At 42.1% G+C, this 22,402-nt stretch overlaps 1 protein-coding gene across 1 annotated transcript in view; it reads left to right on the forward strand.

Moving 5' to 3' along the window:
• LOC138764641 (M1-specific T cell receptor alpha chain-like) overlaps positions 1 to 22,402 on the forward strand; it is an 814,651-nt gene that overhangs the window by 161,184 nt on the left and 631,065 nt on the right. The gene's annotated exons all lie outside the window — the stretch shown is intronic.

Consider the following 22,402-nt stretch of genomic DNA (forward strand, 5'->3'; position numbering starts at 1 on the left):
TATTCAGATTAAATAATTCCTGATAAAAATCGATTTGTTGGAAAATCAGAGTTGGCCTAATAATGTTAAGACAGTAGGTCTACCAGAGATATTGAAGGAATGGATCCTCTAAAGATTTTCCGGGAATGAATCCCAAAAACGTTGCTTGAAGAGGCTTTCCGCGAGGGATTGGAAATAAATCGAACACATAGAGTGATAAGGAAAAAAAAACTTTCCCGGTTCAATCTGACGGGCAGTTCTTATTCGATGTCTGTAGTATCACGATTGAGAGTTGATTTTATGTCTTGTGGTTAAAAAAAAAACACTAATCGAAATCAAAGCCCTTTGATGATTCAACGCAATAGTTTTTTTAGGCCAATTTGAGTCAAGATGTTATTAGGAGATACAAAGAATTTAATCCTGCGAAAGCTGTTCTGTGGGAGAAAAGGGTATAGATTTGCCTTACCATTCTTAGCTGTTTCGACGGTGTTTTATGGAAATTTTCAGGCTCAGTTTGTTTCAAAATTAGAGAGATGCTTTAACCTTTGACAATTCTTTGCCAGATAATGAGGCAAGTTATGAGTTGCACAAGCAGTCGAATAGGTATTTGAAGAAGAATGGGAATGGAAACAGAAAGAATGCACGAAAAACTCATCGATTCATTGCGATGGAAGGAGAGGATCAAGATGATTGTGAAATAGCATCTGTGGGCTAAATGTCATTATTTTATATATTTTCGTCTGTGGAGAAAGGTTGTGTGGTGTGGTGGACGACTCTGAAATGTTCGAAGTCGTTTTGACCACGCCCAGTCTAGAGAGGGTGTATCACTAAGGTGGTTTCCCATCTGTCCTATCGAGAATTTAAAGATTCACTAATGTATCTGGAGGTGATGGACCAGGTTAGGGAAATATGGACCCTCCCAGAATTGTTCACAATTGCGATTGTTACGAGGATCTTAAAGATGGGGAAGTATCCGTTTTTATATTCTTCTTATAGACCAATTACCATGCTGAATAATTATTATAAGATTCTTTCCAAGCCCCTGGCAAACAGATTTACGTTGCATTTACCGAAATCTATACACAAAGACCAGGAAGATTTTGTGCAGGGGAGACAAACGGTGGATAATATTGGCAGACATTTTCCTTTAATACATCTGGTACATATCAGAAATGAGAAGGGATTGGCCGTTTCTTTGGATGCAGAGAAGGCGTTTGATAGATTGGAGTGGGAATTCTTATTTAAAGTGCTTAACAAGGTGGGGTTATGGTCAATTTTTCTAAATTGGATTAGGACGCTCTATCATGCAGCCATAGAAAATGATTATGACCAATGGACAAATCTCTTCAGCTTTCCCACTTACTAGATCTAGAAGACAAGGGTTCCCGCTGTCACCAGCTCTCTTTGTGCTAGTGATGGAACCACTGGGTGAGGCCATTCGCCAGGATTCAGATATTACAATTTATCGAGTGGGCCAGGAGGAGCACAAAATAAATTTATTTGCTGATGACATGCTGGTGCACCTGACAGATTCTGCGACTTCTCTGCTTTAACTGCACGTGTTATTGGAGGCCTATGGGAAACTTTCCATGTATAAAATCAATTGGGGAAAATGTGAGGTGATGTCACTCACCAAGAAGGATTATATCCATCTTAAAGAAAATTGTAATTTAAAGTGGCCGAAGGGGGGGATCAGATACCTATGAGTTAATTTTGAAGGAAACCTGAAAAATTTACACATGTTAAATTACGCCCACGTGATGGAGAGAGTCGTGGAGGATTTAAATAGGCCGATGTCCCTGCGCATAACATTAGTGGGAAGGATTAACTGTATTAAAATGAATGTGCTGCCAAGACTCCAGTATATTTTCCAGCCAATTCCTGTGTCATTACCCCATGGTTTCTTCAAACAGCTGATACACAAGGCCATAATATTTCTCTGGAATGGTAAAGTGGCAAGCGTCTGTATGGTAAAATTTATATGGAAATTCAGTGTAGGCGGATTGAGTATGCCAGACTTTAAAACATATTACTCGGCAGCCCATTTGAGATACATCACTTCCAGAGTGGAGGTGTATTATCCTGGGCACAAAGTGACCTGCACCTGCACGGCAAGAGGATGGCAGAGGTCGTTATTTATAACGTGACGCGAAATTGCTGTCATGAAAGAAGGGCAGCCCCACATAATAATAAAAAAAAACAAGTGACTAATATCTGGCACCAAATTAACCAATATTTGAACATCAAAGTGGGACTGTCCCCAAAAACGCCCCTGACTCCTAATAAATTAATGTCATTTATGGTAAGACCCTGGACACCTGGCACCGTAATGGCGTAGAGGACTGTTAAGAGCATGGACAACTAATGTTATTTCAACAACTCAAAAATAAATAAGATTCGTCAAATAAGATATTCCACTGCTACGTTCTTTTTTACCGGACATACTGGGTCCAGGTATGGCCCTACATCGGTGCAGTTCCATAGAGACTATGATTTGAATGGGAGAGTGAAAAGAAATTCATTTCTGAAATGTATTTCCTGCTCCAGTCGGATGGACCCAAACTGGACCTCCATAGATCGAGAGAAAGATGGGAGATGGACTTGGGTGTTGTAATTGATGAGGAATGCTGGTCGATTTTTTTTCGGGACAGCATGACCACGATCATCAATGCAAGGTACAGGGTGGTGCAATCTAATTTGTTGCACCAGCTGTACCTAACGTCGCAGAATATAAACAGGTCAAAACCTGAACACTCAGACCAATGATTCAGATGTGGCATGGTGACTGGAACGTTCATGCATACATCCTGCTCATGTACAAATGTGTGACCCTTTTGGGAAGAACTAGGCCACGTCCTAGAGAAAATCACAGGTAAACATTTCCCGCAGGTCCCAGGGTTGTTCCTGTTGATACATCATGCACATAAGACTTACAATAAAGCTGTCCAAATTTCAAGTACAATTTGTGTTAATCGCATTAGCAGTGACCATGAAATGCCTTGTGGAAACATGGAAGTCCTACTCTAGTCTTATTATGGAATGATGGAACCATTAAATGCAGTGCTGCGTTCCCCTGGAGAATATAACATGACCTGAGAAACAGGATCTGGCAGCAGTACATGTGCTACATGGGCACTTGGCGGTGATTGGTTTCCCCGCTTTATGCTGTAGTTTCCTCTCCCTCGCACTGATCCTGATTAAAGGAAGGTGACGAATGAATATCTGTCTGGATGCCGCCCATTGAGTTGCGACAATCCCTGCCCCTTGTTTATTATTTATTTTCCTAGTGTTAAAGTTGTGTTGTTGTTGGTTGACGTTTGAATGATTGGTCTTGCTTTATACGTTGGGGAGGGGGCTGGTAGAGACACGGACTTATATAAGTCATAAAGAGAATGAATATATGTATATTGGAATGTGAACTGCCATTTTATATGGCTGTACAACTTTGTGTGAAAATATAAATGCATATTTTTAGTTATAGGAGTGAAATATGTAAAGATTGAAATATCTCTATCTATCTATCTATCTATCTATCTATCTATCTATCTATCTATCTATCTATCTATCTATCTATCTATCTATCAATTATCTATCTATCTATCTATTTACCTATCTTTCTTTCTATCTTCCTGATTTTCCATCCATCCATCAGTACGTGTTATTTCAGTTTATTGATTAAACTTCCTGAAAGACTGAAATACAGGTTTTTCAAATAACAGGCAAATGATTCTGTTAAAAAGACGGTGCCATTTTCAAACAGACTCTTGCGGATCTCTGGAACAACCTGCTGGAGGAGGCTCTGGAGGCACACAGGAATTGCACGTTTGTCATCCATCGTTTGTCGATATAAAACACCTAGAATGGCGAGAGCATGAAAAGGGGATCAGCAATTACTTCTCGATATGCCCATGGCTATGCTATATCATTCTATGACTGATAATATTATGATTTTTAGACATAGAGCACAGCTACAGGCCATTTCGTCCCACGATCCCATGCCACCCAATTTACACCCAATTAACCGAAACACCCTGTACGTTACGAACAGTATGATGAAACAATAGCTCCAAGAGAAAACTCACACAGATATGGGGAGAATTTAAAACTCCTTATAGGCAGCGTGGGCTTCCAATTCCGTCCCATTCGCTGGAGTTGTCACAGCATTGGGCTATCCGTTATTCCAACCATATTGAGGTTATCTGAGGACTGGTGATATAAACGTGCAATGCCTCCACCAGAGCCAAAGAGATTATCATGGCTTCCTGAAAGCATGAAAACTAAAAGAAAAGCATGTCCTATAGATACTGAACATCTTAAAAATAATGGTTAGAGTAACAGTTAGCGCAGCATCATTACATCGCCAGCAACCAGGGTATGATTTCCTCCTAATGTGCAATAACTAGAAGTGTCACAGTGAAAAGCAGTTTCAAGGTTAGCACAGTGGTAACAGCGCTATGAATTTGGCTCCAAATCAGTGCTATCTCTGAGGAATTTCGTCTGGTTACCTCGTGACCTGTTGCATATTTCATCGGGTGCTCCAGTTCCTTCCCGCCTTCAAAATCGTTACATTGGCTGAAATTGGGCGACGCACATTTTTATGGCTTTATACAGTTAGGATCTGTAAACATTGAAAGTAGAATTTGAATCTCTGTAGTCAGAAAATATCCTTTGAAAAATTTGAACATTTCAAAAATATATCGCAGAATATTTTTGCAAATCAGCCCGAGTGTACTAATCGTGTGATTTCACATCAAAGGCTGCATTTGCTCGATTCATTATTTATCTGATTTCAATACTGATAGCTTAGGATTCCACCCTATATGACGTATCCTACTCCAGTAGTACCCTTTTTCTCTTGCCTCTATCGCCGTTCGTCACGGACTTATCAATCAAATGTCCCTTACATTCCCCATTTATCCCTCATCTTCCCCCCTCTCTGCTTCACAAATCCCGTCTATAACCATTTAAACCTTTTCTCAATATACAGGCTATCTGCCCTCTGAATTGGAAGGTTCTGACGGGGGAAACGTGAATAGAATTTTTTCTTCCACTGTTGACTCATGTACAGAGCAGTTTCTGCAAACGATAAGAACAGAAGAACAAAGGAAATAGGATTGGGAGTAGGCCATTCAGCTCGTTGTACCAGCTCCACCATTCGAATTGATCATAGCTGATATGATGTCGGCTCATCTTCACCTACCTGCCTTTTCCCAATTTACCTTAATTCCTTAACTCTGTATACATCTATCCAACCATGTCTTAAATATATTTACTGAACTCACCTCAACTGCTTCAATGAGTATAGAATTCCACTGATTCAGCACCCTCTGGAAAATCCTCATTTCTGTCCTAAATATACTGCCCTGAATATTGAGTCGGTATTGAGTTTCGGTATTCTCAATCAATGGAAATAACGTAAATAACTCTGTCTATGCGTTTCACAATTTTACATGTTTATGTAAGATACACTTTCATTCTTCTAAATTCAAGTGAATCCTGTCCCAAACAATTTAATTTCTCTTCATAGGCCAACCGCTTCATCCCTGGAATCTACGTAGTAACCTTCCCTACATTACATCCAAAGAAAATCCATGCTTCCTTAAATAAGGAGACAAAAGATGCACTAAGTATTCGAAATGCAGTCTCACCATTACCTCTCATAGTTTCAGCATGCTCTCCATGCTCCAAATTCAATCTCTCCAGCAATTAAAGCCAACATTCCATTTACGTTTTTGATTGCCTGCTGCACATGCAAATCCACCTTTTTTGATTCATGCACAAATATCCCCCATTCATTTTGCACGTAAGCATGCTGCCATCTTGACATTTACATACCATTCTGGTCTTATATTTTTCCTTCCAAAGTGAATAGGCTCACTTTTCCAAACATTGTACTTAATCTGTCAGACCCTTGGCCACTGAAGTAACCCATCTATGTCTCTTGGCAGATTATCCACATGCTCGGCACAATTTGGCTTTCAACTCAATGTAGTGCCATCAGAACATTAAGAAATGCTATACTTTGCCACTTCTTCCAGATCGTTTATATATACTACGAACAGTTGCGGAACAGTTATTTTTCTTTTGTTTAAGGTTTCTTGTACCACTCACCCCAAATGCCGTGACAACGAAGGGAGAGGTGGATAGGTTTTGTCAGGCATGGATTGTTTTGGGATGTTTTATCTGTAATAAAATTGTTTATTGGAATCAAGGAGAGCAGCATACTCAACTAAAATAACTCACCAATCCACCAATTAATAGTCACAATCATGAAGGCTAAATGGATGAATTTGGCAACACTCCCGCAAAATTTGTGTGTGCACCCATCGTCGGGCAGCGATTTAAAAATTGTCCTGACAATCGCCAATATTTTATATTCACCCCCATGAAGTCTCGAACCGGCCCAGATTCTACCATACACCTACACATCTGTGGCAATACCACTTTCAGATAATGTTGGCCACATCGAAATGAAAGGAAACTCCGCATTTGCTGTGATAGTGCGTGCACTTCTGAGAGAGGACCTGATGCCAAGATTAAAACTGTGCATCTGACGATGAGAGCCTGCATCTTTCTGATCTTCGCTGTATTGCTTCACATCTTCAGCGGTTCTTTGATAAATTAATATTTACCGATGTTCAATTTTCAAATTGTCTATCTAATATTATCACAAAATTTTGACACTGCCACTCTCTAAATCTGACTGAACGCCAGGTATCACCGAAATGTAAGAATAGTTGATACCATCAGAAAAGCTGTGACCACAGACTCTCCCTTTGCATTTAGATGCTAACCACAAAGACTTAGATCTGGCCCAGATATTTTTTCCAGTTATTGCAACAGACATTCTGCGACTGTGTTCCTGTGAATTAAATCTAGGTCATGAAATATTCAGTTTGTTCTGTTATTGGGAACGTTAACTTGAAGGGAAAGATGGCTTGAAGCAGAAATCATACAAGATAGAATACTATGTTTCCTGGTTTTCATTCCAAAGGGATGGCGCTAAGAAGAAATACAGGCTTCTGGATGAAATATAGGTTTCGCGTGAGTGCGAACGGATCTCCAACGCGTTCCACAAATGTGCAGAGACCAGTTCTGTGTAAAATCCCAAAGGTTTTCAAATGCAAACATAAAGGCCAAATGAAATTATCTTGTTCAACCTTCACGGACGGTGCAGTGGATGTCTGGACGGGTGTGAATTAGCATAGAACATTGCGGCAGAGTAGGGGCCCTTCGACCCACAATGTTGTACTTACCAGTAGAGATATACTCTGCGATCATTCTAACCCTTGCGTTGTTCATAGCCTATTTTGTGTCCATCCACGTGCCTTTCTGTGTATCTCATAAATTTCTCCGTCATATCACATTCAACCACCCATCCTCCGCAGTGTTTCCGTATGTAAAATATTTATGAAATCTCCCATAAGTTGCACCACTGATCCAAAACGGATATTCTCTCTATTTGGTCATTTCCTTCTAGCTATCCACATTCTCCATGTCTCTTGTAATTAAATGCACATCTATTAAATCTCCTCTCATTGTCCAATGCTCCAATGAGAAAGCCCTGGATGGCTGAACCCCTCTTGATAAGTCATGTCTTCTACTCCAGGCACAATCCTGTTAAATCTAATTTGAACTGTATCTACATGCGTCCTACAACGAGGATATCAAAACTACGCACAGTACTCTGTGTTTCTAATATGATTTACCGAAGCTAAGGTACATTGGCGTTCTTGAACTCAATCACCCGACTAATCTAATTAAGCGAAATATCTTAATAAACAACTCATGAACTGGCGTAGAACCTTTCTGAAATTCAAGGACGGAGTTATAGAATGCTCAGTCGCTGCAGGCTGAAAAACATATTGTCATTAATAGGACGGAATAAGCTAAAGCCCACGGCTAGGAGTAGAATAGAACAGGGGAAACAAGAGAAAAGGTATGCGGGTTACTAGTGGAAATGAAAATGCAAAAGATGGTAATTGATGTGAAATTAATGACGTAATTATGAAGGTGGTGTTTTGAAAGCATAAGATTGCTTATAGGTAAGATGATATATAAAAGATAGTTAAAAAGTTGTAACTTCTCAGAGGTTAGCGTAACCTCCGAAAAAAGTGATGAAAACGTGCTGTGCCAGAGGATTCCATCAAATGCATGCTGCAAGGATGGAGACATCATGAAAACGATGGCAAGTGTGCATCAGAAAAAAAAAAATAGTCTTGCATATTTTATTTTTAGCATCATGTTTACAAGGTGAAACGACAACTCAGAATTTTTTTTAAAAAGTAAAAGGATGAGGAGCAGTGGAGAGAGAGAGAAAGGGAAAGAGAAATCAAGGTACAGTGGCTTTCGCACAATGCCATATGCAATGCGTGAGATGTGTGTGAGATAGAGAGATGTTTTGTGTGTGTGTGTGTGCGTGTGTCTGTGTGTGTGAGAGAGAGAGAGAGAGTGGGGTGTTTACGTTTTCACTTTATGCCAGAGTTTCTTCCATGTATTCCATTTTCCCATACCTTACTCACATACTTCCTGATAAATTTGGGCATTCCGTTAATTGTCAGTTATGAATTGGCCCTTGCGTGCCAATGAAATATGCGGCGGCAGAATTTAATGGCGGCAGAGCAAAAGTGGTATTCTGGTAGAAATAGTATAACCTGGTGGTTTGTGCTTGGTTCAGATGAAATTGCTGAAATTACCTGTTTACGTTCCATAACTTTTAATGACCATATCAGTATGCCTCCACACCGTGGTCAGTATTATTTAATGTCATCATGAAAAGAAACATTGATATTATTGTACAGCCTTATGACTGCTGTGCATGACTGTGTGGCGCGAGGTACCATCGCACAGTAAAACACAGCCGAGTCGTTCAATTGCGGTTTTGAGATAACCAGTGATATCATTTTCTCCGAAGGACTATTAACGGCAAACATTCTTCCTGTGGGAACTTCCTCCTTACGCTCCTGTCTTGATGTTTCAATCTGAAGTAGGTATGTCAGAGATTGTCCTGGAGAGCCTCTGAACCAGAAAACCGTGTTGTGACAGTACCCTGAATATTTACACTTTAAATTGACGCTGTAACGTGCTTGAGACGATTGTACAACCGGATATTGTAGCACGTCGATTTTCTTTTCGATATCTGTAGGATAAACGTGGACTAAAATCATTTAATGTGTATCGGAGGAAGATCACAACTATTTCCCATTAGTGCCTTCGGGAAAATGGCTTTTTTTTTGTTCATGTGTGCTTGATCATACTCGATACGATGCAAATATTTGAATGTCTAATTCTTATTTCCAGAGAGTGGGAAATGAGGGGAGGAATTGAATTGGATTGTATATGTGCATTGTCTTCCAGAATATTGTATAACACATCCAGATAAGTATATTCATACTCAAGCAGAATACTCTAATGTGTATTTCTACAAATCTCACCCATCGGTTCCGCATACATGTCGTTTAATTAAATGACAGAAGTGATATTCGCTTTTATTTTTAGGAGCAGGTTACACTTTATGGTTAGTTTCTAAGTTAAATTTAGATTTAATATTTACACATAGAGCAAAGTAACAGGCAACAATCCACGCAGGGATGGATTGCGCAGGATTTGACTCCTCTTCCCGATCATTTGCTCAAGAACAGAGATGTGCTCGTCGCTACACTAACTGTCCCGTCCCGTACGTCATCTGTATCGCCAAAGTCTTTGGAAAACATGTTTCTCTAATATTCTAAATGCAATCGAAGTAAAAAATGAAATACAAAATATCAAATTTTCACTTGATTCATAAATATGTCATGTCAAAAAGGCAGGTGGGATAAATGAAAATTACAATGCAAATAATATGGATATCCAAATCCACCAGAGGTTCTAACAAACCTTCCATTAAATATTTCAATGTTAGGCAAAAAGAAGTAGAAATGGCTCAGGTTTCAAGCTCTTCCCATATTCGAGCAGAAGCCTCAGGACCAACGCCTCTAAATTCAAGAAGAGTTTCTTTCTAACATCTATCATGTCCTTGAATTTCATATCGTTACATTGTTACACTACTCAGAGAATCCCTGCACTATCGATAACTTTCGTTGAATATTGAATAGTTATCATCTCTCATTTAAAAATAAAATTATTGTCTCCTATTGATAATCTGAGTACAGTATTATGGGATTGTTTTGTCTTTATTATTTTAAAGTACCCGTTCAGCTGCAGCAAGGAAGAATCGTGATACATATATACACGGTGGAATGGATATGAACGTTGACCAATAATCGTTAACAAATCCTCAATTGTATTCTAAGTGATCAAAACTAATGAAATACAAGCTAGGGCATCCTAATAACTAATTTTACCTATAGCCCCTCAATCCCTTTCAGTACAATTCTGTGCAGTTGAAGAAATGCCTCACCCTCAGAGATGTACAATCTTATTTTATATTTCCGATTGTATGCAACCCGACTACTTGAGTTTCCAATCGTGCACTAAACAAGTGCACTAAACAAGTGACAAGTCTCTCACACCTGTGGTCTGAGAAATAAGTTATGGTGATCATTAACAATGAACATAACGATGTTCAGGAGACTTACCAGATGTCACTGTTACCGCCGTACCTGATCCATCAACAAATTGTGCCCACTCTCCCCAGGCATACACATCATTTGAAATTCGTGAAAGAAACCTGCTGTGCCTTTATGGATATCTATTCAAACAGATTTCAATCTGGTGCCCGTTTCAAGATATTGGCACATAATTTTGTCTCCACCGGGACATAGTGAAACACGAACATTCATTCAAAAATGGGAATTTTTATTTCTATTCTTGACGAGACCGATACATCAGTTCAACAAGATTTCTCGTCATATTCATGATGTGAACTGCAAAATACTCATCGCAATATAAAAACAACTGAGGCTGAGTGGCAGAAAGATCGCACACTGACTGAATCGGTGGATTTCCTGCAAGTGGGACTGTTTGTTGCGATTGATAACACTGAAATTATCCGCTTCTCGCAATGACTAAATACAGCACCGTGTGTGTTCCACTCCCTGTACTGAGCCTTACAGTAATAGCTGGCGCTGTCGTCTGTTGTCAAATGTAAAAGTTGGATCGTAAATGTATTTTCTGTCTCATTAGTGGACACGACAGTTCGTCCTACAGCGAACAAGACATCGACGTTTGCATTGATTTTCCTGAAGAGATGCCAACGTTCCAATTTATATCCAACCGTATTATCATCGGAGAAGCGACAGGTGATACTGACAGACTGACACTCCATCCGGGATACTACTAGTGGGGTTTGAAGAACCCGTTGACCGATAATGCCTGAAATTTAAGAATTAAAGGGATGGTTTATTCAGAGAATTTAATTACAAAGCTTGGAATAATACGATGCTTAAACCACGAAACTACTCATGATTCGGAAAGATATCCGATGATTTTGAGAATAATAGAAAAGGTATTTTTGAGATTGAGTCGCACTCACAGTATAAAGGGGAAAACAAAGAGAAAGCAAGGATTGGAATCAGTCTGCTGCAGTGCGTAGATCGGCAATTCAATGGCATGTTGCATACTTCAGGTCTAGTCAATGATGTGACACTCGCGCTTGAATCCCTTGGAGGCACCTTAGCATGCCCTCTACGTAGTCTTCCGTTGTTTACCGAACGCCCTCGTGTTTCGTGAGTCTTCGGCGATGAGTTATACGAGTATGAATCTACTTTTAACCGAGACAAGGCTTTGTTTTAAATCCGCAAACTCTCTCCGTCGCGTGAGCCCAGTCCACAATGCTGCTGGCAAACTGGAAATGCGCCTTCGTCGGCAGAGTCTGCCGTCTCATCATGCTGTGGTAGAGATATGTGTAGAATATTTTGTTCCAACTGTATATCCACTGTCCTCTTGAGGACATCTGAACACTAACTATGGTTGTATCAGGAATTCTACACGATTCACTCTTCCTTCCGTTAATAATCAATTCACTTATAGATAAATTGAGAATCAAGAATTTGGTCCGATCTGCACCAATCTGAAAGGTGTCCACAATTAATCAAGCTGTTTAAAACGATTTAACCCTTCAGATTCATAATATAGAAAATCCGTTGTAATTAGAGGATTGGTTCTTTTACTGATATTTCCGGATATTGCATATTATGAGGAAATCTTCCGTGTAAAATTATAGCACAGAATTAATAATTTGACAAGTTAGTATGACAGCGTGGCAATTCTGAGCAGCAGATTGTATAATGGTTTCTCTCTCTCTCTCTCTCTCTCTCTCTCTCTCTCTCTCTCTCTCTCTCTCTCTCTCTCTCTCTCTCTCTCTCTCTCTCTCTCTCTCTCTTTATCTATCTATCTATCTCTCTCTGAATTGCAGCAAAAAAGGCACACATTATATTTGTCAATGGCTCCCTATTGTTTTGCATTAAATGAGGGTTAATGTATAATTTACACTCAAACTACATGCAGAAATTTGGAAAATGGTATTTCGGTTGCTCGGACAATATGCATTGAGGGCAAAAAGCCTTCGCACGACCAATATGAATCAGTTCGGAAGGATACTAATATAACCAACATGCAAATTAGTCAAACAACGTCCGTTGTAAACAAAACCCTATATATTATAAATAGTATACGTTTGCATAGTGTTGATTTATATCAAAAATGTTTATATTTTGATCCTGTTCCAGCAATTAGCTGCAATAACAGAAGTTCCAGTGAATACTCTGTTTCTGAGAGCAAAATTATTGTTCAGTTCCAGTGACAAAAATGACTCTTTCGACTGAACGGAGAGCAATATTTGAGCTATGACTTAATTCGCTCAATACATACGCAACAATGAAGTGCGACATTGACCGACATGCATTCCAATTCTTCGTTTCTACGAATTTAATATCTGATATGAAATTGCAGTAACGGCGATGGAGGCAATTAGGACAGTTGAATGCTCCGATTTCAGGAGGTGGGAGGTCAGGGACTGCATAGATATTCCAAATAACTACACCTGCAGAAGGTGCATCCAGTTGCAACACATAGAAAACAAGGTTATGGAACTGGAGTTGCAGCTGGATGAAGTGCGGATTATAAGGGAGACAGAGGCAGCGATAGATCGGAGTTATAGGGAGGCAATCACGTCAAGCAGTCAGGAATCATGGAAATGAGTGACATTAAGAAAACGGAAAGGAGGAGAGAGGCAGTGCAGAATACCTATGTGGCCCTTCCACTCAATAACAAGTATACTGTTTTGGATACTTCTGGAGAGACGATCTATAGGGGACATCATGGAGGTCGGGTTTCTGGCAAAGGGGCTGGACACTTGGCTCAGATGGGAAGGGGAAAAAGAGTAAGATCTTATAGTTAGGGACTCACTGGTTAAAGGAGCAGATAGAAGGTTTGCTGGATGAGATTGGAGAGCCCGATGTGCATGTTACGTCCTAGGTGCCATGGTCAGGGATATCTCTGATCCGGTCTTCAACATTCTCGAGAGGGAATGCGTGCAGTGCGAAGTCGTGGAACACGTCAAGACCAATGTCCTAGTTAGAAGTGAGGATGAGGTCATGAAATGTGATTACATAGAATTAGGGAAGAAGTTAAAAAGAGGACCTCAAGGGTGGCAATCTCGGGATAGCTGTCTGTGCTACGCACTGGAGAGGGTAGAAATAGGAAATTGTGAAGGATGAATGCATGCTTCAGCAGCAGGTGCATGCGGCAGGAGTTTTGATTTCTGGATCATTGGGATCTTTTCTGGAGAAAATCTGACTTGCACAAAAGGGAAGGGCTGGATTTGAACTAGATGGGAACAGTATCCTGGCGGGCAGGTTTTCTAGAGCTGTTTGGGAGGGGGTTAAACTAGTTTGGCAGGAGGTGGCAATCAGAATGAAATTAGGGAGGAAGAAAACCTAGATTGGAAGGAATGGAGGGAACAAAACGTAAAAAATAAATGGATGAGGTAAAGGTCGTTGGTATGAAAACGTGTTTTGTGGGAGGACAGTCTATAAAGTGCATATATGTTAATGCAAAGAGCATTGTAAATAAGAAAGATGAGCTTAAGGCATGCATGGCCTCATGGAAGTACGATATTGTGGCCATCAGTTAAACTTGGTTGCAGGAGGGCATGTGTGGCAGTTAAATATTCCAGGATTCCGTTGATGTAAGCATGATAGAACGGGGAGGGGAATAAAAGGTGGAAGAGTTGCATTGCCTATTATAGAGAACATTACATCAGTGCTGTGGCAGGATGGTTTACTGGAATCGTGCAGCGAGGCTATCTGGGTAGAATTTCGTAATGGAAGAGGCATAAATACATTAATGAGGGGCGCATTATAGACGACTAAATGGGATAAGGGAATTAAAGGAGCACATTTGTAAGGAGATTGCAAGTATTGGTAACATAAGGTTGTGGTTGCGGGATATTTCACCTTTCCAAGCATTAATTGGGACGTCCATGCAGTGCGAGGGCAAGATGGGGTCGAGTACTTTAAGTGTGTTCATGTCTTGGGTAAACTTATACCTCTCATTTTGTTCCTTTTAGATTGGTTACAGTGTTTGAGCTACCGAAAGAAAATACACACACCGAGAGCAGTTCAGTTTATACAAATGTTTATTACAAATTCAAAAGCTGATTTCACACTACAATATGCAAGCCCTTTCCAACTATACTTATCAACGCTTGGACTGGTCCTAACTGCCGAAGCAAGGCTGCGACTGCACACTTGTAGTTGGTTGTCAGGGCGCGGGTTGCAACTTCTCCACCCCCCCTAACCTGGTCGTTGGCTGGACTCCAGAAGTTCTTCTTCTTGCTGAGAGATGTTGCCACCTCTCGGAGAGTCTCAAACTTCAGCAGCGGGACCATGCCTTATATTACCCAAAAACTGCTTACCCAAGCTCCTATTCCCAGCGCAGCAAGAAAGATAAACAAGCAAGCTTGCATGCTAGGCTTCTAACGAATAATGTAATTTTTAGCGTATCACTTTGAATACAATGGTTTATTTTGCATCAAGGCGAGGCCTCTAACAGTCTGTGACCAAAACAAGCAGGAAGTTTAAATGTTCTTGGTACACAGATGTCCTTTCGTCAGTTAACAGCATCTCTTGCCCCTTGGTGGAATATAGCTTATGTCTGCTGATTCTAAAACACAAGCAGGTTCTCAGCCTTGCAGAACCCAGAGCTGCAAGTTTTTAAAAAAACAGGTTAGAATCTTCCATTACATTCCACCCCTTTGTCACAGGCTGTCAGACACGAGACTTGACAAGCATAAGAGTAGAATAAGAGAGTAAAAGAGAAATTAAAACTACAACAATCACAAAAACAAGCAATAATGCGAGCAACCAACGGAGAATATTGTGACCCAACCCCCCGCCCCCACCCCAAATGTACCAGCTAACCATGAAAAAGGATTCCAACCAAAGCTCACATTATCCTTGTTGGCCACAATACCCAGACACTGAAGCTCACGAACAGATTTTGAAAAATGCTGAACAATAACATATTTATATAAGCTGCATTTGAGGCGGGTGACTGAGGACTTCCTTGTTGTAATGCATCGGACCGTGTCTCCCACGGGAAACTCACTCACAACGTCCTCGTCATTACAAATCCAATTGTTGGCACCAAAGCAGCTGTTAAGCGTAAAATGGAGGACCTGGAACAATGAAGCCTGACACATGTCATTCACGATGCCGTAAGCATTCAGTGTTTAAACAGACTAAATCAGCCTTTCCCACAATAGCTACCCACCGAATGTTACCCTGGGCAGGTGTCACTATTTCCCCTTTTGCAGGAGGGCCACTACCTGGTGGTGCCATTCATACCTGTTGTCCGGCATTCTCTAGTTCGGGAATGGGGGACAATGATTGTTTTTCCTCTGGAATAGTCTGTAGTTAAGAAATGTGAAGAAGTCGGTGGAAAGGTGAACCTCCTTTTAAAGGTCGATTATTTAAATTGTCGACTGCTTGCTGAAGCACATGACACCACACCTTCAGGTTTCCCAGTGGTGTTAACAAACGAATTTGTTCCTTCAGTAAGCCATTCATTCGTTCAACTAACCCAGAAGCCTGCGGGTAATAAGGAATATGGTGAACCCATAAGATACCGTTGTCATTTGCCCAATCACAGATTGCCTTCCCGGAGAAGTGCAAGCCATTATCAGACTGAATTTCCTCTGGAACATCATAATGAGAAATTAAATGATTTAATCCTTGGAAAGTACTAGCTTGGTCAGCCGTCTAGGTGAGAAAATCAAAAATCAGGCCCGAAAAGGTGTCAACAATTACTAGGACGTAACGATTACCCATACAGTCTGGCATAGGGCCTATGTAATCAATTTGCCAAAGCGCAGCTGGGTGAGCACCCCGTTTTTTTCGGCCATGAGGACCAGGAGGAACGACATAGGACTTCACAAGTTGATATTCTGGGCATGTACGCACGACCATGCGGACATCATCCTGATGGATGGGTAAAGCATGTGTATGGGCCCACATAGCTGATCTCTTCTCCCCCAAATGACCACTCTGTTTATGTGCCCATCGAGCCAGGGGGACGGTAACAGCACGGGTGATAGTGGCAAGCTGATCTGCAACTGCATTATGTTGTGCCATGTTAGTCGCCACATTAGTATGGGCATCAACGTGATACACGATTATCTCACAGTGGTGGGAAGCATCCCGCAACAGCTGCCACAACGGTTTGCCCCACACTGGGCTGTAATGTATCATCCAGTCATTCTTTTGCCAATCAGGCATCCATACCACAGGTCCATTAGACACAGTCCAGGAATCAGTAAGCAGGCGAAGTGAGTGATCATTGGTGAAGGGGGTAAGGGAGGGGGCAAGGCAGGTTCTACGTCCTCATGATGAGACGGAAGATCAGCCACCTGTTCGTGTATGCGCCCCACCCCTTCAGGCCCTCTGGTTGCACGACTCTGAATATACCACTTCCATTTAACCATAGAAGATTGCTGCGCCCGTCCGATCTTTAGATTAGCATCATTAGCCAGAACCCAATTCATTAGTGGAAGTGCAGGTCGCAATTGATCATCTGCATCACCTGTCATTTTTTCAGTCTCCAGCAGGGCCAAGTAACCGGCTAGTAACTGTTGTTCAAAAGGAGAATAACAAGTGGCAGCCTCAGGCATGTTACGTGACCAGAATCCCAGCGGATTCGGCGACCCTCTTGTTTCTGCCAGAGGCTCCAGCAGGCCACATCATCAGTAACGGAGACCTGTATGTTCGTAGGGGGTATCTGGGATGAGGGGAGCAACGGGCAGGGGCTGAAGAATAGCCTGCTTGGTGGACTGCAATGCCCTTTCCTGATCGTTACCCCATACAAAGTCTGTTTTATTTCGGGTAACCTTATACAGAGGACGTAAAAGCAATGCCAAGTGTGGAATATGGCGTCGCCAGAATCCCAATAACCCCAGGAAACGCTGGGTCTCATTTTTGTTGGTAGGAGTGGCCAAGTCTGCGATTTTATTGAGAACTTCATAGGCAACAACTTTTTCTCCAGCATGCCACTGAATTCCAAGGAAAATAACTGTCTGGGACGGGCCCTGTACCTTGGCGGGGTTTATGGCCCACCCACTTTGCATTAGGGTATCTTGAACACTCTCCTAACCTTCTTGTGCCATCTCTTCTGTGGCCCCTTGGATCATCACAGCATCAATATAATGGTGATTCGAGAGGGAAGGCAATACTGGCACCGTCTCCAGATCACGGGCAATTAGGCTGTGGCAAATAGTGGGAGAGTGTACATAAACCTGAGGGAGACGAGCGAAGGTATACTGGCGCCCCTTCCAGGTAAAGCGAACTGATCCTGAGAGTCCTCAGCTATAAGAATACTGAAGAAGGCGTTAGCAAGATCAGTCACACCATACCATGTTCCTGAGTTCCCAGTAGCAATGTTTTCGATAAGGGTAACAATGTCCGTAACTGCTAAACCAAGTGGTGGGGCAGGTTACTTCAAAAAGCGATAATCAACTGTCATTCTCCAGGAGCCGTCCGGCTTCTGGACTGGCCAAACAGGGCTCTTAAAGGGCGATGTTGCGGGCCTCACTACCCCTTCTTCTTGCAAAGAGTCAATGGTGGCACTAATCTCTTCTCGCCCTCCTGGGAGGCGATATTGTGGAATGCGCACTGGTTTCATGGGGGGTGGCACCATCACAGGATCCCACTTAGCCTGACCCACTACTATTTTTTTTTTTGTAATAGTCCGAATTCCAAATGCAAATCCCCCTTGTGTAGTATTAAGGGCCGTACCGGCCAACATATTAATACCCAGGATACACTCGTCAGTAGTAGCCACCAGGGCATGTAACCAGATAGGGGAAGGGCTATCACCCACTGTGGCAAGGACGTTTATTTCCTTTGCCAGGGTGACCGCTCCTCCTAACGCCTCTATTCAAAAGGTCAGTCCAGTCCAGAGGTCGGGGTTACCCAGAATCACCGAGTGCTCCGCACCAGTATCGACCAAGCGAAATATTGGCGGTCATTACCCCCAGCCCAATGGATTGTTAATGGTATGTAGGGCCGTGGGTCCCCGTGTATCCGCCGTATCTCAATGGTGTAGACACGTGAGCCCTGCCCACAACTTCATGCTTTAGTAAGATTCGGGGGCCTCCAGGCCCACATGCTACTATTATTCAGAAGAGCCTTGTTAACCATTTGTTGTACCTCATCACGGGTAACTGGAGCAGGAGAAGCCGGCTCGATAGAAGCAGCAGGGGGAGCAGAGGCTACAGCTGGGCGAGGACGACTCAGCAGCTTGGGATGATGTTCCCCTTCTTTTCTCTAATAAAGGGCATAAAGGACTGCAGTAGGTTTCCCATCAACATCACTTTTAGGTACGCTTAACTTTAACAAGGTTAGAAAAATGTCCTTTCTTGTCTGTCCGTTATTAGCAGCAGCCCCTCTCTTTTCATCCTGCTTGTCTGATGTAACCTGGGCTGTAGGTGAGTGGAGTTTACCTCCCAACTCTAATTCTCGAAACCCAGATAAGGCCTGTACCGCCTCAGACACAGGGTGCCCAATTAGCGGACTAGTTATGGACAGAACCAGTCCCCGTGTAGTGGGTTGGGTGGAACGAACCAGTCTGGTATGTATTCTGGCCGTCAATATCTCTTCATCATGGCTCCCCCTATGTACCCATAGCCTCAAATGCCCTGCATACAAGGCAGAGGCCAGGGCCTGTTGACGAATTACTGCTACAACCTCCTCCGAGTTTCTCCAATTGTTCTGCAAATGTAAATCCCAATCTACTGGTGATGGGTACACTCATAGCAGGGCATCTCCTAGAGTAGTAAGTAAGTAATCCATCTCTCTCCCTCTACCCCGCAGCTCAGCAGTGACCCTGATTTCAATGGATAATGTTCCTAATCCCTACAATTCATCGGGAGTTAAAAATATATTACCCCCTCCTTGTTCCCAGACATGCATGAGCCAGGCTGCCAGAGTTTCTCCTGCCTTTTGCCTTAATCGATCTCCAATGGCAGCCAGCTCTTTTACAGAGAAGTCACGTATCATTGACTGCTTCTGACCCCTGTTCCTTCTTTGGCCCGCAGAGCCCTCCACCCAGTCTATGGGAGGAGGTCGAGGCCATCCCATAGAGGGAGTGGGCCACAGAGCATAAGCAAGGATTTGGGAATTTTCCCCTGGGTCCACATCATCCCCCCTTCCGTCTGTTTGGGAAGTCAGCTGCCTTATAGGGCGTGAGTGAACAGCAGGTGGAGAAAATAATGTGTTAGACACATGCTGAGGAGTATCTGCATTATTACCATTGTCATCATTCCAGATATTCCCATCCCAATCCTCAATTACATCAGGATCATCACCATTCCTTATCACGGCACGAATACGATATGGATCGGGTTCTACTCCTTGTCTTTCCTTATCTGCACAGAGCTGCTGCCGGAGTTTAATATTACAGCAGATTGTTTGGACATGCTTATCTTCCCATTCTTTGGCTCTGTCCTGACTGGTGCGAACAATCTCACTCACCATGGAACAGCATTGTCACATTGCTTCTAGCTCCTCCTCTAATTGCTTTTTCTTGCGCTGAGATTCTACTTCTCTTTGAACTGATTCTGCTTCACGCTGAACGGAGTGGCGTAAGGATGTGGCCAGCAACCAAAAACCATCCGTCAGCGTCCCCTTTTTATCAAGAAATTTACTTTCTCGAATGAGAGTGGCACCCCACTCTCCCAGAGGTGCAATTGATTAATCAAATTTTTCATCCCAACTAATGGGTGGTCCCAACAAAAACAGATTCTGTTCTTCCAAAGACCCATCATCTTTGGAAGTCCATTCTGGAATCAAGAACTGCTCAGGGCTCACCTCTTTCTTTTGGCGAAACATCGTGAGACCAATCCTGCTCACAGGGCCAATTGTCTTGGGCAAACTTATACCTCTCATTTTGTTCGTTTTAGATTGGTCACAGTGTTGGAGCTACCGAAAGAAAATAGACACACACACCGAGAGCAGTTCAGTTTATACAAATGTTTATTACAAATTCAAAAGCTGATTTCACACTACAATATGCAAGCCCTTCCCAACTATACTTATCAACGCTTGGACTGATCCCAACTGCTGAAGCAAGGCTACAACTGCACACTTGTAGTTGGTTGTCAGGGCGCCGGTAGCAACTTGTCCACCTCCCCTGACCGGGACGTTGGCTGGACTCCAGAAGTTCTTCTTCTTGCTGAGACATGTTGCCACCTCTCGGAGAGTCTCAAACTTCAGCAGCGGGACCATGGCTTATATTACCCAAAAACTGCTTACCCAAGCACCTATTACCAGCTCAGCAAGAAAGATAAGCAAGCAAGCTAGCATGCTAGGCTTCTAACGAATAACATAATTTTCAGCTTATCACTTTGAATACAATGGTTTATTATGCATCAAGGCGAGGCCTCTGACAATCTGTGACCAAAACAAGCAGGAAGATTAAATGTTCTTGGTAAACAGCAGATGTCCTTACGACAGCTAACAGCATCTCTGGCCCCTTGGTGGAATTTAGCTTATGTCTGCTGTTTCTAAAACACAAGCAGGTTCTCAGCCTTGCAGAACCCAGAGCTGCAAGTTTAAAAAGGTTAGAATCTTCCATTACAGTTCTGGAAAGTTTTCTTAATAAATACATAGAAGAACCAACTCGAGACAGGGCAATGTTAAGGAACAAGATAGGTCAGGTGACAGAGTTTTGTGTTGGGGAACACTTTGGGTCTGGTGATTAAAATACTATTAGTTTTAGGCTAGTAATGTAAAGTGTTGCAAAGGATGGTATACCCATCTATTTGGAATGAAACGGATTCATTCGGAATAGTCAGCATGGTTTTATACGTGGTAGATCATGTGCAAGAAATTTTAAAGATTTTAGAGGATGTTACTAAAAAGGTTGATGAAGGGAAGGCTGTGCATGTTGTCTATTTCGACGTTAGTAAGGCTTTTAATGAGGTTCCCCATAAGAGGTTAATAAGGATGTTGGAAGCATAAGTAGTGAAATGGATTCAACAATGTTTGCATGGGAGATGCCAGAATAGTGGTGGAAAATAATTTGTCGAATTGGAGGCCGGTGACGAGTGGATATCCTTAGGAATCGGTACTGGAACTATTGCTGTTTGTCATAAATATTAATGATCCAGATAATAGGGTGGCAAATTGGATTAGTAAATTTGCAGATGATACAAAGTTTGGCGGTGTTGTGGAGAGCGAGGAAGATTATCAAAGTTTACAGTGTGATGTAGGACAGTAGAAGAGTGGCCTGAAAAATGGCAGATGGAGTTTAATATTAATAAATGTGAGGTGTTACAGGAATAATGAACATAGGATGTACACGGTAAATGGTAGACAACTGAGGTGTGCAGTGGAACAAAGGGATTTAGGAGTCATGGTGCATAATTCTCTGAAAGAATCACATGTCCATTGGATGGTGAAGAAGGCACTTAGTATGTTGGCTTTCATAAATCAGGGTATAGAATACAGGAGTTTGAATGCTATGTGAAATTGTATAAGGCAATGGCGAGGCCAAATCTGGAATACTGTGTGCAGCGTTGGTCGCTGAATTACAGGAAGGATATAAACAGTATAGAGAGAGTGCAGAGGGCTTTCCGGGGTTTCAGTGTTTGAGTTGTGGGGAATGGTTGAGCAGGCTTGGACTTTATTCCCTGGAGCATAGAACGTTGAGTGGTGATTTGATAGAGGTATTCAAAATTATAAAGGGGAAAGATAGAATAAACGTGGATAGGCTTTTACATTGAGAGAAGTGGAGATTCAAACAAGAGGCCATGGTTTGAGAGTAAACGGCGAACAGTTTAAGGCAAACAAAAGGGTAAATTTCTTCATGCAGAGGGTGGTAGGGATATTGAATGAATTTCCGGCAGGTGTGGTAGAAATTAGATAAATTTTAATATTCAAGGGAACGTTGAATATGTATGTGAACGGGAGAGGAGTGGAGGGGTATG

This window comes from Narcine bancroftii, chromosome 5 (assembly GCF_036971445.1).
Source record: "Narcine bancroftii isolate sNarBan1 chromosome 5, sNarBan1.hap1, whole genome shotgun sequence".
NCBI classification, from domain to species: Eukaryota; Metazoa; Chordata; class Chondrichthyes; order Torpediniformes; family Narcinidae; genus Narcine; species Narcine bancroftii.